This window comes from Macaca mulatta, chromosome 16 (assembly GCF_049350105.2).
Source record: "Macaca mulatta isolate MMU2019108-1 chromosome 16, T2T-MMU8v2.0, whole genome shotgun sequence".
NCBI lineage: Eukaryota > Metazoa > Chordata > Mammalia > Primates > Cercopithecidae > Macaca > Macaca mulatta.
The window spans coordinates 20640371-20657772 of NC_133421.1; the positions used below are offsets into that span (position 1 = coordinate 20640371).

General features: G+C 45.1%; 1 long non-coding RNA gene across 1 annotated transcript; it reads right to left on the reverse strand.

Annotated features, from left to right (window-relative positions):
- Positions 1 to 119: 119 nt before the first annotated feature.
- On the reverse strand, positions 120 to 17394 carry LOC114673074 (uncharacterized). Its single transcript, XR_003723653.2, has 4 exons — positions 17264 to 17394; positions 4277 to 4415; positions 3898 to 3955; positions 120 to 243 (listed from the first exon to the last, which is right to left on the reverse strand). It is a non-coding gene; the product is annotated as an uncharacterized LOC114673074 (long non-coding RNA).
- Positions 17395 to 17402: the final 8 nt, after the last annotated feature.

The window sequence follows — 17402 nt, forward strand, 5'->3', positions numbered from 1 at the left end:
AAGCTCCCACAATTTCATGAGCAGCTACCACGGCACAGGAAGCCTAAGTTGGCTGTTTGCATCCCGTATGTGATCCATCAGCAAACTCTGATCTGTCAAAAGACAAAAAGCACAACAAGTTTTAAAATCTTAATTGGCTTTTATTTGTGACTCAAGAATTGTGCAATAACTCATTCTCGTAAAATAGAATGAGTGTTCCGATGAGCTGAACAGAGGAGGTTTGGCTTGATAGGGAGAAAAGGTCTGTGGAAAGAGAAAGAGAGAACAAAAAGCAGATGAGTGGTTTCAAAGTGACTTTCCTTGTACGTTGGTCCCCAACTGAAAATGACTTCATTTGTAATATTTTTAATTTAGGATGGGTTTATTGGGAGCATCTGCAAAGTTTAAAGCAGAGGGGACGTCCTATCATGCTGGCTAAAACTGGCCTGTTTGGGGATTTGGCTATTATCCCTCTGTGTCCTGATTCCCTGGAAGGTCAGATAAACAATTCAGTTTTGGCTTGTTGGCGTGGAACTTCAGTATGAGGAACTCTATTTTGGTTTGATCTGTTGGGCCTAGCGCAGAAGCTCACTCCAGACTAATTGCATCCTATAAATTTTATTTAACAGGTCAAAGCTGGATTTTTAACAGAAAAGTCAGGAAAATCACATTGGAGCCCAGTGTCTTACTACCATTTGTGTTAGGCTGTTCTTGCATTACTCTAAAGAAATACCTGAGAATGGGTAATTTATTAACAAAAGAGGTTTAATTGGCTCATGGTTCTGCAGGCTTTACGGGAAGCATGGTACTGGCATCTGCCTGGTCTCTGGTGAGGTCTGGAAACTTTCAATCATGGTAGAAGGTGAAGGGGAAACAGGGACCTCACATGGCAAAAGCAGGAGCAAGTGAGGCAGGTGGGGGCGCATGCGGGCAGTGGAGGGGGTTTGGGGGAGGTACCACACACTTTTAAGTGACCAGATCTCTCAAGAACTCACTATCAGAAAGACAGCACCATGCCATGAGGGATCCAGTCCCAAGATCCAAACACATTCCACCAAGCCCCACCTCCAGCATTGGGGATTACAATTCAACATGAGATTTGGGCAAGGACAAATATCCAAACTAAATCAACATTGTATAACCACGATCATCTATTTGATCAAAGTCTGTTGAGATAGCAGAGTTTAGGAGAGTGCATCTCCCAGGCACACTATAGGCATCGGATAAGAATGCTTGTTCACAGCTAGTCCCATGGCACACCTACAAGTGCCAGGTCTTATGCACTGGTAAGACAGCTATCACGGTATGGGGGACATAAAAATAAGTCAAATGACTCTAGGGGCCGAGGGAAAACTTCCCCTTCACCCTCTGAATGTTTGCCTTAAGACCAACTCACAAAAGGCAGATTAATATGAGAAATAACATAGAAATTTACTAATGTGCACAAAAGGAAAATTGCAGAGTGATTATCCCAATCCCTCAATGGGATCCAGAAGCTTCCTTACCCTCTTGAGGTTACAGAAAGCATCAGGGCTCAGAGCATGACCAAAACCAGATTATGGTGGTAGATCAGATCGTGGCAGTTATGAAGGGGAAGAAGAGGAGGCCTGACTAGCAAAGGGGGTCATATTATGTAGATGAAGCCTCACAGGTAGCAACCCTCAGAGAGAATAGATGGTGAATATTTCTTCTAGACTTTAAAGATGTCAGACTCTCAGTTAATCTTTCCCAGATCTGGATGAGGGAGGATCTCAGAGACGCAGATTTCTCTACAGATGCAAATCTCCCCAACAAAAGGCAGCTTTTAAATTATTTTTGTATTTCCAGCCCTTCTGAATAGCCATCTTAAACTATTATTAAGGAAGTATATTTTGGGGTGAAATATTTTTATTTTCTTCAGTCCCCACTTTGAGACTTTTACCTTCAGAAAATTTCACATATGGAAAGGCAAGTTGAAGCCAGGTGCAATGGCTCACGCCTGTAATCCCGCACTTTGGGAGGCTGAGGCAGGTGGATTTCCTGAGTTCAGGAGTTTGAGACCAGCCTGGCCAATATGGCGAAGCCCTGTCTCTACAAAAAATACAAAAGTGGCTGGGCGCGGTGGCTCAAACCTGTAATCCCAGCACTTTGGGAGGCCGAGACGGGTGGATCACGAGGTCAGGAGATCGAGATCATCCTGGCTAACATGGTGAAACCCCGTCTCTACTAAGAAATACAAAAAACTAGCCGGGCGAGGTGGCGGGTGCCTGTAGTTCCAGCTACTCAGGAGGCTGAGGCTGGAGAATGGCGTGAACCCGGGAGGCGGAGCTGAGATCCGGCCCCTGCACTCCAGCCTGGGAGACAGAGCGAGACTCCGTCTCAAAAAAAAAAAATACAAAAGTTAGCCAAGCACGATGGTGCATGCACCTATAGTCCAGCTACTTGGGAGGCTGAGGTGGGAGGATCACTTGAGTCCAGGAGGTGGAGGCTGCAGTGAGCCAAGATCATGTCTCTGCACTCTAGCCTGGGTGATGAGCAAGACAGTGTCTCAAGAAAAAAAAAAAAAGGTAAGTTGATAGCTTTGGAGAGATTTGAGTTAGACGTTAGATAAGAAATAGGCAGGCCGGGCGCGGTGGCTCAAGCCTGTAATCCCAGCACTTTGGGAGGCCGAGACGGGCGGATCACGAGGTCGGGAGATCGAGACCATCCTGGCTAACACGGTGAAACCCCGTCTCTACTAAAAAGTACAAAAAACTAGCCGGGCGAGGTGGCGGGCGCCTGTAGTCCCAGCTACTCGGGAGGCTGAGGCAGGAGAATGGCGTGAACCCGGGAGGCGGAGCTTGCAGTGAGCTGAGATCCGGCCACTGCACTCCAGCCTGGGCGACAGAGTGAGACTCCGTCTCAAAAAAAAAAAAAAAAAAAAAAAAAAAGAAATAGGCAAAGGAGGGGAAAAACAAATTGAGATAAGAAGAAAAGAGCAAATTATATACATTTTCCCCATATTCTTTTAAATCACTCTTCATACTGAGAATAAGTCAGTTTGGTTAAACAGCTTTGTCCAGTTTTAGGAGGTGACATTGCAGATGGGATAGGTCTGGAGTGCAGTGGCACAATCTTGGCTCACTGCAACCTCCACCTCCCGGGTTCAAGCAATTCTTCTGCCTCAGCCCCCTGAGTAGCTGGGTTTATAAGCGTACACCACCATGCCTGGCTAATTTTTGTATTTTTAGCAGAGACCAGGTTTTCACCATGTTGTCGGGGCTGATCTGAAACTCCTGACCTCAGGTGATCCACTTGCCTCAGCCTCCCAAAGTGCTGGGATTACAATAGGCTTGAGCCACTGCGCCCAACCTGTGGTGGCATTCTGACAGTTTTTTCTGGACTGTAGTTCAAACCAGGTGTTCAAGTAACGTTTCTGAGTAGCCCATACACCAGCAGGCATGAAGGCTATTTACATTAATTTGCTCTGGTGATTTATCCCAAAGTTTATATCAAGTTGTCTAGCTTCAGTATGCAGGGCTTCAAGAAAAACAGTTCTAATTTCTAGTGAGTCCAAGTCAGAAAAATGAGAGAAAAATGGAAAAACACTAGTTTGGAGACTTATAGCTGGAAAGATTTCAGGATTCAACCCAATAATAATAATAGCAGGTGTTCTACGGTTTTCTTCTGAAATATAATTTTTCTGTCTCTAGTCCCCCTTTTCTACCAAAGACAGATCACAGTAGGACCAATCTATTTTGTAAAATAAATTATTGTCTTATTAAAACTTGGCCTGATTATTTGCACAAAGTACAGCAAGATTAGTGATTGGCCATATAGGCTTTTTTCAAATCGGCTCTTTTGGAACTTTTCATAGAGAATTTTGGATTAGACTTTTAAAAGCTTCCTGAAGCTGAGAAGCTAAGCTAAGAATTTGCCATCGGACTATACTTACAATACCTGTACGAACTGGATGAGCTCCTCTTTTCTTGAAATCCCTCAAACGAGGTTCTTGGGCCTGTCAGAAAGTGACATTGTTTACTTACTGCAAAATCAGGAACCTTGCAAGGGAACAATGTAGACGAGTGAGAAAGACAAAAAGGGCCTTTCTATTTGAGTAATGTGAGCCCCTTTAAATAAATTATCAGGCCCAGAGAGACATTTAAAATGTGGTCAGCCATGATGGCTCACACCTGTAATCTCAGCACTTTGGGAGGCCAAGGCTGGTGGATCACTTGAGCCTAGGAGTTTGAGACCAACCTGGGCAACATGGCAAGACCTCCTCTCTACAAAACAAAACAAAACAACAACAAAAACAACAAAACAAAACAAAAATTACCTGGGCATGGTGGCACAGACCTGTAGTCCCAGCTACTGGTGTGGGAGGATCGCTTGAGCCCAGGAGGTGGAGGTTGCAGTGAGTCAAGATCGCGATCGCACAACTGCATTTCAGTCTGGGTGACAGAGCGAGACCCTGTCTGAAAAAAAAAAAAAAAAAAAGTAACAGCAGTCACATCTCACTCCCATTTGATCTAAATAATTACTCTGAAGCCACTTGCTGTGCATACTCGGGACTAACTGCCACCACATAGCCCTAACATGCCATATACCCTACACTTCAACAATGTATACCAATCACTAGCTAATGTTATTTCTGTACACTAATGAGAATTCCTGATGAACAACTTTTGTAATCACTCCCTCTCCTGAGTTGTCATTTTTTCTTTAAAAACTTGAGCCTCTCCTTTGTTTCCTAGAATACTCCCCAAGGCAACCTGAAAGTGTGTCCGGGACTGCATTCCTCAACTTCAGCCCAAATAAAGTCTATATTAATTTTGCCTCACCTTCCTTTTAGTTATTAGGCCAGTCTTTCCAAGGGACTTCTCTTTTTTTTTTTTCTTTTTTGAGATGGAGTTTCGCTGTTCTCACCCAGGTTGGAGTGCAATGGCGTGATCTCAGCTCACTGCAACCTCCGCCTCCTGGGTTCAAGTGATTCTCCTCCCTCAGCCTCCCAAGTAGCTGGAACTACAGGCATGTGCCACCATGCCTGGCTAATATTTGTGTTTTTAGTAGAGATGGGGTTTCACCATGTTGGTCAGGCTGGTCTCGAACTCCTGACCTGAAGTCATCCGCCCACCTCAGCCTCCCAAAGTACTGGGATTACAGGCGTGAGCCACCACGCCTGGCCTCCAAGGGACTTTTTATAGGCTCTGTAAAGTTAACCTCGATTCCTCAAAGTAGTCTGGTCATAATGAAAATATGCCATTTCAGTCAAAGCCTCAGTAAAATAACGAGTGTATCCAATTGTGTCCTGTTACAAAAGAAAACAGATTCTTACTGAACTTATGTAAATAACTATATTGCCATAGATTAAGAATAGTTACAAATAGTTTCCAAATTCTGGAGAAATCAGGTAGAGAGAAAGGTAAATATTTCAGTTTTGCTCATAAAAACATACTTTACCCAATTGCTGTAAGCTAAATACCTAAAAAGAAAAAAAGTTTTTTTAACTCTGGAAAACAAAACATAAAAAGAATCACCAGTGTTTTATTTTTTAAATAGGTTATTTTAAAAAAATATATTTCAGCACTCTATTAGTTCAATCTCATGTAATTTTGTTGTATTTGATGTTGGGATATCAATCCTCATGAGCACATCAGCTTTTTACTAGAGTTTGAGAAGTTTTTGCCTAATCCAATGGTATGATGACCAATGTTATCATAAACCTATATTCAAAAGTCCTTGTCAGGTCCTTACCATTAATGTCCTAGAAGACATTTTGGACTGCAGTTGATTTTTTTTTTTTTCCCAGAGTGAGAACAGGAGTGCTTTATGGTCCGAGTGGAGTGTTTGGGAGGAGTGCCTCCCAGCTCCCGCCGGTGGGCTCACCTGAGTGGGGGCCCAGCTGAGGCCACTGTGGGAAACACAGCCCCCACTCCCAGGGGATGCCTCGCACGCTGCCTTCAGTCTCTCGCTAGCCTTGCCTAGCGTGGGCGCTGGGCCACCCTTTAGGGTGGGTCTGCACACCCGTGTTCAGGGCTCCTGGCCAGAAGCGGAGCCACAGGCATGCTGAGGCCCTGGGTGAGCACGGAGGGCAAGCAGGTGCTGGGGCAGTGCGCACTCCGAAGCAAAGCAGCCCCTGCCCAGCCTCTGTAAACAGACCCTCATGGGTCCCTCCTGGGCCTCAGTCACATCCCTGAGAAACACTGGGGACTGGCGGCTCTGCCCTGAGAGGGCCAGGGTGTCCACCGAGTCTGGCCGAAGCCAGCTGTCCCCTCCTTCCCTGCAGAGCAGGCTCACGCCAGGCCTGGAGGCCCAGCACCGGACTGCAGTTGATTACAAACTGCTTTCTGAGAAGAATCAAAGTAAAGCAATAGCTTTCTGTGAGTGGCAAAATACTTAGAATAGCCATGATTAAAGATATACTTGACAAGGAAATTTGGTTATTTCTGAGGCATACAACAAAATAATCATATTTATGACTGACAAAACGTATCAAGATAGAATTTTAAGAATCTCATACAATTTTGGAACATGATTAATTACACATTTATAAAAATATAACTCAAAGAAAGTTAAAAATGCTTTCTGTGTGATTTTTACATACTAAGGCTAATATGTCTTAGACTTCTAGAGTTTCTTTTTTTTTTTTTCTTTTGGGGCTGTATGTGGTGGCTCACACCTGTAATCCCAGCAATTTGGGAGGCCATGGTAGGTGGATCCCTTGAGCCCAGGAGTTGAAGACCAGCCTGGGCAACATGGCGAAACTCTGCGTCTACTAAAAATACAAAAAGTAGCGAGGTGTGGTGGCGTACCCCTGTAGTCCCTGTGATGGGAACTGAGGGGAAATGATCAGTTGAGCCTAGGAGGCAGAGGTTGCAGTGAGCCATGATCATGCCACTACACTCCAGCCGAAGCAAGAGAGTAAGACCCTATCTCAAAAAAAAAGAAGAAGAAGACTGGGCGAGGTGGCTCATGCCTGTCATCCCAGCACTTCGGGAGGCCAAGGCAGTGGATCACTTGAGGTCAGGAGTTCAAGACCAGCCTGGCCAAAATGGTGAAACCCCATCTCTATTAAAAATACAAAAATTACCCTATGTGGTGGTGGGCACCTGTAATCCCAGTTACTCGGGAGGCTGAGGCAGGAGAATTGTTTGAACCAGGCAGTGGAGGTTGCAGTGAGCTGGGATGGCGCCACTGCACTCCAGCCAGGCAATAGAGTGGGAACAAGTCTCAGAAAGAAAAAAAAAAAAGAAAAGAAATTTGATTTTGGGGCCGGGCGCGGTGGCTCACGCCTGTAATCCCAGCACTTTGGGAGGCCGAGGTGGGCGGATCACAAGGTCAGGAGATCGAGACCATCCTGGTTAACACGGTGAAACCCCGTCTCTACTGAAAATACAAAAAATTAGCCGGGCGCGGTGGCGGGCGCCTGTAGTCCCAGCTACTCAGGAGGCTGAGGCAGGAGAATGGCGTAAACCCAGGAGGCGGAGCTTGCAGTGAGCCGAGATCGCGCCACTGCACTCCAGCCTGGGCGACAGAGCGAGACTCCGTCTCAAAAAAAAAAAAAAAAAAAAAGAAATTTGATTTTGGGAAGTTTGTCATATAACAAAGGCTCAAAACACTTGATACTAAAATAATAATGGTTTAAAGCATTTGATCAAAATAGGATTGTAGGTCACTGTAAAATTATATTCATTTAGCCAAAGTGATAATTAAAAGATTTCAAAAAGTAAAAGCCTTTACTCTGTGATAGAGAGGGGACTGTTTCCCAGCTAATGAAGATACCTAATAAAAACAACATGAAGTGGATCTGTCTCTCCCTCTCCCCTTCCCGTTTTTTGCGGTTTGCTCAAAAGGTAAACAAAAATCTTCTACTATCTCTTATTAATACCACACAAAAATCTGCTCAAAAGAAAAAACTAAATGCTACCTTTGCATCCATGTATTATTAATGCTGGAGCTTATTTTAATAAGACCTTACAAACACATTCATTCAATCTCAGCTTTCATCACAAGTTAAGATTCCCATAAACTGGCCAGACGCAGTGGGTCACAGCTGTAATCCCAGCACTTTGGGAGGCCGAAGTAGGCAGATGACCTGAGGTCAGAAGTTTCAAGACCAGCCTGGCCAACATTGTGAAACCCTTTCCCTACTAAAAATACAAAAAAAAAATTAGCTGGGCGTGGTGGTGCATGCCTGTAGTCCCAGCTACTCGGGAGGCTAAGGCACGAGAATTGCTTGAACCCGGGTGGCAGAGGTTGCAGTGAGCTGAGATCGCACCATTGCACTCCAGCCTGAGTGACAGAGCAAGACTCCATCTCGATTAAAAAAATAAAATTAAATGAATAAATAAATATGTGAAAAGCAAACACAGCTGGAAGGCAAAGCATCTAGATCCCCAAAAATCAAGGATTTCTCTTTTTTTTTTTTTTTTGAGATGGAGTCTCACTCACTCTATCGCCTAGGCTGGAGTGCAGTGGCTTGATCTCAGCTCACTGCAACCTATGCCTCCCAAGTTCAAGTGATTCTCCTGCCTCAGCCTGCTGAGTAGCTGGGATTACAGGTGCCTGCCACCATGCCCGGCTAATTTTGTTATTGTTTGTTAAGATGGGGTTTCACTATGTTGGCCAGGCAGGTCTCAAACTCCTGACCTCAAGTGATCCTCCCAAAATGTTGAGGTTACAGGCGTGAGCCACCGCGCCCAGCCAGGGATCTCATTTTAGCATTGAATCCCAAGTCCCCCCAAAGAGGGACACTCCATAGGACCAAGTCTTTTTTTTTTTTTCTTTGACACAGAGTTTCGCTCTTGTTGCGAAGGCTAGAGTGCAATGGCGCGATCTTGGCTCACCTCAACATATGCCTCCTGGGTTCAAGTGATTTTCTTGCTTCAGCCTCCCAAGTAGCTGGGATTAGAGGCATGCACCACCATGCCCAGCTAATTTTGTAATTTTAGTAGAGACGGGGGTTTCTCCATGTTGGTCAGGCTGGTCTCGAACTCCCGACCTCAGGTGATCTGCCCACCTCGGCCTCCCAAAGTGCTGGGATTACAGGCGTGAGCCACTGCACCCGGCCAGGACCAAGTCTTGTACATGCTTCTACAGTGCACCTTACTGCAAGAGCGACCCAATGCCAATCAGCCCATTCTGTGCTGAGCTCATTCTCATGAGAGTCCTATGCCTTGGTGGTGAGTGTTTCCACAGCCTCCAAGTGTCCACACTGCACCTTTCTTATCTAAACACCCAAAGAAATGAGTAGCCCCTTGCAAACAACTGCAGTCAGCCACCTCCAAAACCGCAGCCCTCACCAGTGACAAGCCAGCTATCTCACGCACACACAGGCTGTGTTCTCTCATAGCACAGAGAGAACTGCTACCCCCACAAAGCCGAAGAGATCATGCAATGCAATGCAAGAGGGAGCAGAGCTTTAGACTGAGGGGAACCTGCCCGCAACTCTTTGGAGGAAGAATTTCTCAAGGAAAACAGGAGACCTTAGAAAGAGGGTGAGTGGAGCCTTTTTCTGTTTTCCTCAAGGGTCTCACTCAGAGTCATTAGAAGTTCCTTCTAGATGCCTTTATGTGGTACTGAAGATGACAAAACAAGGAGAAGCAGGGAGGATTAGAAGTAAATGGGAGAGGCTGGGCACAGTGGCTCATGCCTGTAATCCTAGGACTTTGGGAGGCCGAGGCAGGCATATCACCTGAGGTCAAGAGTTTGAAACCAGCCTGGCCAACATGGTGAAACCCCGTCTCTACTAAAAATACAAAAATTAGCCAGGCGTGCCTGTAACCCCAGTTACTTGGGAGGCTGAGGCAGGAGAATCGCTTGAACCCAGGAGGCAGAGGTTGCAGTGAGCCGAGATTGCACCATTGCACTCCAGCCTGGACAAGAGAGCGAGATGCCATCAAAAAAAAAAAAAAAAAAAAAAAAAAAGGAAGTAAATGGGAGAACAGTTCTCAAGAAAGGAAGCAAACAGAGAGACCAAGCACATAACTCAAAAAGGGGTTTCAAAAAAGAAGAAAAAAAAAAGAAACACACACAACACAATGCGCGCGCGCGCGCACACACACACACACACACACACACACACACACACACAGAGTTTCAGCTGACTGGAGAAAAAAAGTCCCCAAAACAGGATCCAAAAAAGCAGAACGGCCTTTTAAAAAAATATGTATGTAGCTTGAATATCAGCTTTTAATTAAGCTGACTTCTGACCACAGAGCTCTTTAAGAAAATCTTGCAAATCTCTTATCAGACTTTATTCAGAACACGTAGCTAATACTCCTGGCTTTTGAACTCTTTTACCAAAGGTACCTTCCTCAATAAAAATTGGTCGCTCCCAAAAGTCAAAAGTCACACAAATGTCAAACCAAATGAGACTGATTCCCTGACTGGGAATTGAACATTGAATCCAGGCTATGGTGATTAAAATGTGGAATTTTAACTTCTAAGCTGGAAGATATAATGCAGTCATTCTAAATCCTACAGGGCATCCAAAGCAGGCAGTTTGAGCATGCAAAGGATTTTAACTTTGTTTTAGGTGAATTTTTTTTTTTTTTAGATGAAGTCTCACTCTGTCACCCAGGCTGGAATGCAGTGGCACCATCTTGGCTCACTGCAACCCCCGCCTCCTGGGTCCAAGTGATTCTCATGCCTCAGCCTCCTGAGTAGCTGGAACTACAGGTGTGCACCACCACACCCAGCTAATTTTTGTATTTTTAATAGAGACAGGGTTTCGCAGTGTTGGCCAGGCTGGTCTCAAACTCCTGGCCTCGAGTGATCCACCTGCCTTGGTCTCCCAAATGCTGGGATTACAGGCATGAGCCACCATGCCCGGGTAGGTCAAATTTTTGATTGTTAATTTTCTCAAGAGAATTTCTAAATCCAGTCATGACACCACGATGCTGTCTTTCTTTTAATTTAACTTTCTCATAAATACAAATAAGGATAAGGGATCTCTAAAATCCTTTTTTTTTTTAAAATTAGAAATGTTTCTAATTTAAAGGATCCATCTGAGGAAAGAGATCAAACAATATGAATACTTATACCAAAAAGTACACAAGAGTCGCTACACCCAATACTAGACGCAAATCCTTTTCTCCCGTTAATCAAGATTTCACAGAGAAAAATAGAGACAGTGATTTTTACCTTCTGCTTGACTGGATTCTGCAAAAAGAGAGGCAGGGAGCCTGGCTGGTGAGAATGTCTTATCCTTCCACAGGCTGGTGAGGTCCTGGGTTCCCTGAGCTGTGGCTTCAGAAGAGCAGAGCTTTGGTTTTGTCAGAAAAATGAAAATCTTAAAAGTGGCCCAAGATGGCCGCAAGTTGGACATATGGGTAATAGAAACTGGGCCTATGGACTAAAGCTGAACTCGCGCCTGCAAGGCTTGAGTTTGTCAAATATTTCACTGAATTATTGATTATAACCTTGCCTATGCCACGAAGCACAAAGACAGTATAGAATCAATCATCCCCTAAGATGCCTACATGCTCATTAACCTTTTACCGTTGTCAACCTGAAATAATTGAAAGGATCAGCATCCAGTTTTAAAGAGTTTATTCAAGTGAAAAACTGGCAATTGCCATCCAGAAAACACAGACTCCAGTGCTCCAAAATTAAAAGTTAAGGTCTTGGCCGGGCACGGTGGCTCATGTCTGTAATTCCAGCACTTTGGGAGCCTAAGGCAGGCAGATCACGAGGTCAGGAGATCGAGACCATCCTGGTCAACATGGTGAAACCCCATTTCTACTAAAATACAAAAAAATTAGCCAGACGTGGTGGCATATACACCTGTAGTCCCAGCTACTCAGGAGGCTGAGGCAGGGGAATTGCTTGAACCCGGGAGGCAGAGGTTGCAGTGAGCCAAGATTGCACCACTGCCCTGCAGCCTGGGCAACAGAGCGAGACTCCATCTCAAAAAAAAAAAAAAAAAAAAAAAGACAAGTTAAAATCTCACTTATATTGGCAGAAAACAAAAAAAATCTAGTAGGATTATAACATTTTCTACACAGGGCTGGTTTATTAGTTACAATTTAATTAGCTGCAGCATGTTTTCACTTCCTTTCCATTGTTAGATGTTAAATACGCAAAAAGCATATTTAACATTCCATTTTAGACAATGTGATCCTCATGAAATCTTTGTGTGAGAGAGGAAAGAGGGAGGTTCATTTATCATGAAGATCAATAGTTGAGAGGGAAGGGGTCTTCCCTGGCATCCTTCATTCATTTACAACATTTTACAGAATAATTTAGGTAAGAAAAAAGACTAATGTATAATCAGGGAAACAGAAGTTACAGCTTCCTAGGTTACAGCTGCCAGTTTATGTGACTCAGATCCCATAATCGCATTCCCTTAAGGCTCAAAATATTTTAAGGTTCTGAAAGCTTAGATTTCGAATTACTTATTTTCACACCCTATATATGTTAACCATGTGTTTGCTTTATCTTATGTACAACATCGCTCAGCACCAATCAGAATTGTAGGAATGTCACCTTTGCTTCTCCATTTCCATGTAACAGAATGTATAAATACTATCTTGTGTAGCCCACTTGAAAGACATTTTTGGTTTGTTCTGAGTCTGTATTTCCCAGAGAATTAGTCCTCAAACTTCGCTCGGGATAAAACTAACTTTAAATTTCTTTAAGTTATAGTGCCTGTTATGTAACCTTTCTGTCAATAGTATCCTGCTCACAGCACCAAAACTGTATAGGGCAAGGGAAAATTCTGCTGCAAAATCAACTCACAATAGGTAAATTAATAGGAGAAATGACATAGAAACTAATACGCACAGAAAGAAAATCGCAGAGTGATTACCCCCACTCTCCAGTGGGGTTCCGAAGCTTATGTACTATCTTGAGGTTACATTAACAATGGGGGCTCGGCCGGGCGCGGTGGCTCAAGCCTGTAATCCCAGCACTTTGGGAGGCCGAGACGGGTGGATCACGAGGTCAGGAGATCGAGACCATCCTGGCTAACATGGTGAAACCCCGTCTCTACTAAAAAATACAAAAAACTAGCCGGGCGCGGTGGTGGGCGCCTGTAGTCCCAGTTACTCGGGAGGCTGAGGCGGGAGAATGGCGTGAACCCGGGAGGCGGAGCTTGCAGTGAGCTGAGATCCGGCCACTGTACTCCAGCCTGGGCGACAGAGCGAGACTCCGTCTCAAAACAACAACAACAACAACAACAACAAAACAATGGGGGCTCAGAGCATGGCCAAAACCAGATTACAGTGTTAGATCAGGTTATGGCGGCAACACACGTTATGGAGGGGAAGAAGAGGAGGCCTGGCTAGCAAAGAGGGTCTTGTTATGTAGATGAAGCCTCACAGGTAGCAACACTCAGAGAGAATAGGTGGTGAGTGTTTCTTTTAGACTTTAAAGGTGTCAGACTCTCGGTTAATCTTTCCCAGATCTGGATGAGAGAGGGCCTCAGAGACAGCCTGGCTTCATCAGTGCAGATTTCTCTACAGATGCAAATCTCCCCCACGAAAGGCAGCTTTTTAGTTATTTTTGTATCTCCAACCCTTCTGAATATCTGCCTTGAGCTATGTCGAGGAAGTCTATTTTAGGGTAAAATCATTTGATTTCCTTCAGATGCTTTGATATTGTAATTTATAATAAGAAATATCTGGCCGGGCACGGTGGCTCAAGCCTATAATCCCAGCACTTTGGGAGGCCGAGACGGGCAGATCCCGAGATCAGGAGATTGAGACCATCCTGGCTAACATGGTGAAACCCCGTCTCTACTAAAAAATACAAAAAACTAGCCGGGCGCGGTGGTGGGCGCCTGTAGTCCCAGCTACTCGGGAGGCTGAGGCAGGAGAATGGCGTAAACCCGGGAGGCGGAGCTTGCAGTGAGCTGAGATCCGGCCACCGCACTCCGGCCTGGGCAACAGAGCGAGACTTCGTCTCAAAAAAAAAAAAAAAAAAAAAAGAAATATCTATTTGGTTTTTGTTCCTGGTTCCTGGCACACCAGCTCCTAAACTCTTGGAATGTCTGGAGTGATAAGTGTCTTTTTGTATGCTAGTGAGATGATTAGTGGCTGGGGGTCCCTAGATAGCCTTCGGATGGAGTTGGTTGTCAGGGAAACCAACCATACAATTGGAGAATCGGCACTTTCAGCCCCACCTGCTAACACTGGAGAGTAGAGAGGGCCTGAAGCTTGAGCTGATTACCAATGACCAATGATTGATCAATCGTGCCTACATAATGAGCCTCCAGAACATTCCAAAAAGATGGGGTTCAGAGAGCTTCTGAATGGCTGAATAGATGGAGCTGGCTGTAGGGTGGCAGGCCTACAGGATGCCACGGGGGTGTGCTGCAGAGAGAACCTGGAAACTTATCACCCCTTCCCTTCCATACCTTGCCCCATGGATCACTGCCGCCTGGCTATTCATCTGCATCCTTTATAATATTCCTTACTAATACAATAAGCTGGTAAACACAAGTAAATGTTTCCTTGCGTTCTATGAATCTTCCTAACAAATTAGAATGGGGTTGCGGGAACCCCAATTTATAGCTGCTCAGTGAGGCGCATAGGTGACAACCTACTACTTGCAATTGGTGTCTGAAAATAGGCCAGTCTTGTGAAAATAGAACTAAGCTCTTAACCTGTGGGATCTGACACTATGCCCAGGTAGACAGTGTCAGAGTTGAATTGGATGGGAGGACTCTCATTGGGTGTCCACTGCAGAATTGCTTAGTGTATGAGGACAAGCCCACACACATCTGATGTCAGAAGTGAAGTGTTGTGTTGAGTGGTGTGAGTAGGAAAAGCAGTTTGTTTTTTTCATCTGTCTTATTAAGACTCAAAGTAAGGGTCTTAATAATAAGACCTTTAATGAGCTCCCATAATAAGTGTAGCAGCTCCTGCCATAGCTCGAAGGCATCCAGGCACCCAGAAGAACTGAGAAATATGCTACTGGTCTATCGTCTAATACCAACTTTTGAATTAAATTCTACTGTGGCAGGCCAGGTCTCACTAACAGCTGAACAGGCAGGCCTCCATGCCAACTGTTTCGGCACTGAGTGGTTAGGTTAAATAATAAAAGCTGAAAGACTCAGTGCCCCTGTACAAAGGCTGGAATGTAACGGAAGCCCACCAAGAGTCTTGCCTAGGTCCTTCCTGGACCTTGAAGCATGACAAGATAACGAAGGAATTCTTAACAGGACCTGTTTAGAATTAAACAAGTTTTAGTTTTTATTTTTTTAAATGGAGTCTCACTGTGTTGCCCAGGCTGGAGTGCAGTGGCACAATCTCAGCTCACCACAACCTCCGCCTCCTGGGTTCAAGCGATTCTCTTGCCTCAGCTTCCTGAGTAGCTGGAACTACAGGCACGTGCCACCATGCCCAGCTAATTTTTGTATTTTTTTTTTTTTTTTTTTGAGACGGAGTCTCACGCTGTTGCCCAGGCTGGAGTGCAGTGGCGCGATCTCGGCTCACTGCAAGCTCCGCCTCCTGGGTTCCCGCCATTCTCCTGCCTCAGCCTCCTGAGTAGCTGGGACTACAGGCGCCCGCCACCGCGCCCGGCTAATTTTTTGTATTTTCAGTAGAGACGGGGTTTCACTGTGGTCTCGATCTCCTGACCTTGTGATCCGCCCGCCTCGGCCTCCCAAAGTGCTGGGATTACAGGCTTGAGCCACCGCGCCCGGCCTAATTTTTGTATTTTTAGCAGAGATGGGGTTTCACTATATTGGCCAGGCTGGTCACAAACTCCTGACCTCAGATGATCCACCCACCCCTGCCTCCCAAAGTGCTGGGCTTACAATAGGCGTGAGCTGCCATGTCTGGCTAAGATTAAACAAGTTGGGTGTTTTTATTTTTAGACGGAGTTTTGCTCTTGTTACCCAGGCTGGAGTGCAATGGCATGATCTCAGCTCACTGCAACCTCCGCCACCCAAGTTCAAGCGATTCTTCTGCCTCAGCCTCCCAAGTAGCTGGAATTACAGGCACCAGACACCGTGCCTGGCTATTTTTTTGTATTTTTAGTAGAGATGGGGTTTCACCATGTTGGCCAGGCTGGTCTTGAACTCCAGACCTCAGGTGGTCCACTCGCCTCGGCCTCCCAAAGTGCTGGGATTATAGGTGTAAGCCACCGTGCCCGGCCAGATTAAACGAGTTTTGTTGGGAGTCTGAAGGATCTCCCCAAACCTCCATGTTTTAGCAGGAGACAAGATGAGGGTAATCACGCCTGACACCTGGACCCATTTAGATTAAGTAAATTTACTGAGGCTCCAGAAGAAGGTCTTCATGACTCAGACCTTAGTTATAGATTAGAAGTTAATCACTTATGTATTTAGATGAATGCACACTTACATGCAGACATATATAACTTAGAAGGTATATAAGCTCTAGAAAACTTTGAAATTTTGAGTTGGTTTGGTGATATTTTCCCAGCCTTTTCCCTGTACCCGTTTACAGAAATAAACTCTCTTCTTTTCCAGTTTGTCTGCGTCTTCTTAGTGGGCCATGAAAGTAAGCAGCCAGACCCTTGGCTTGATCCAGGAACTCTACCAGCAGTGCCTTTCATGGCAAATCACTTGGAAAGGTTTTTCAAAATTTGGAATTCTTGAAGCACAGAGAGAGACTATAGCCAATTTCAGTTGTTCAAAAGGCTCTTCAGGCTGGGCACGGTGGCTCATGCCTGTAATCCCATTACTTTGGGAGGCCGAGGTGGGCGGATCACTTGAGGTCAGGAGTTTGAGACCAGCCTGGTCAACATGGTGAAACCCCATCTCTACTTAAAATACAAAAATTAGCCAGGTGTGGTGGCGGCGCCTGTAGTCCCAGCTATTTAGATGGCTGAGACATGAGAACCGCTTGAACCCAGGAGAAGGAGGTTGCAGTGAGCCGAGATCATGCCACTGCACTTCAGCCGGGGCCACAGAGAAAGACTCTGTCTCAAAAACAAAACAACACAAAAAAGCCTCTTCAGGTTCTAAGGATTAAATCAGAGAGTCTGGAATATTGTCATGTAATGCTCCATCAGAGGTTTTTGCCTGCTCCATAAAAGCTGGTTTTAAGTAAAATTATGAGAGGTCATTGTTTTGGATGAAGCTCCTACACTAGGCCCCAGTGGACCAGACTAAAAATCAAAATAGAGGCACCAGTGCTAAAGTTCCAGGTTACAAAACCAAAACTAAGTTGTTATCTGACAGGAGAGAGATTTAACAGCCATTTTCCCAAACAGGCCAGTTTCCATTTTTAAGCAGCATGATAATGAATTCCCTCTGCTTTAATCCTTACACAAAAGCAGCAGCCTGAAACAACCTGATGTTAACTAGTCAGTTATTCTCCGTTGTTCTGTCTCCCTGTGCCCGCCTTACCAGAAAAGTAGCTTGGAAACCAGGGATACGCTCTTTGTTCTTTGCTTATGCTTTCTTCATTCCTTCTGTCTATAAAGCCAACGCCTTCTGCTCAGCTCGTGGCAACACTCACTCTGTTTTCTAGAATGGAGTGTTGCAC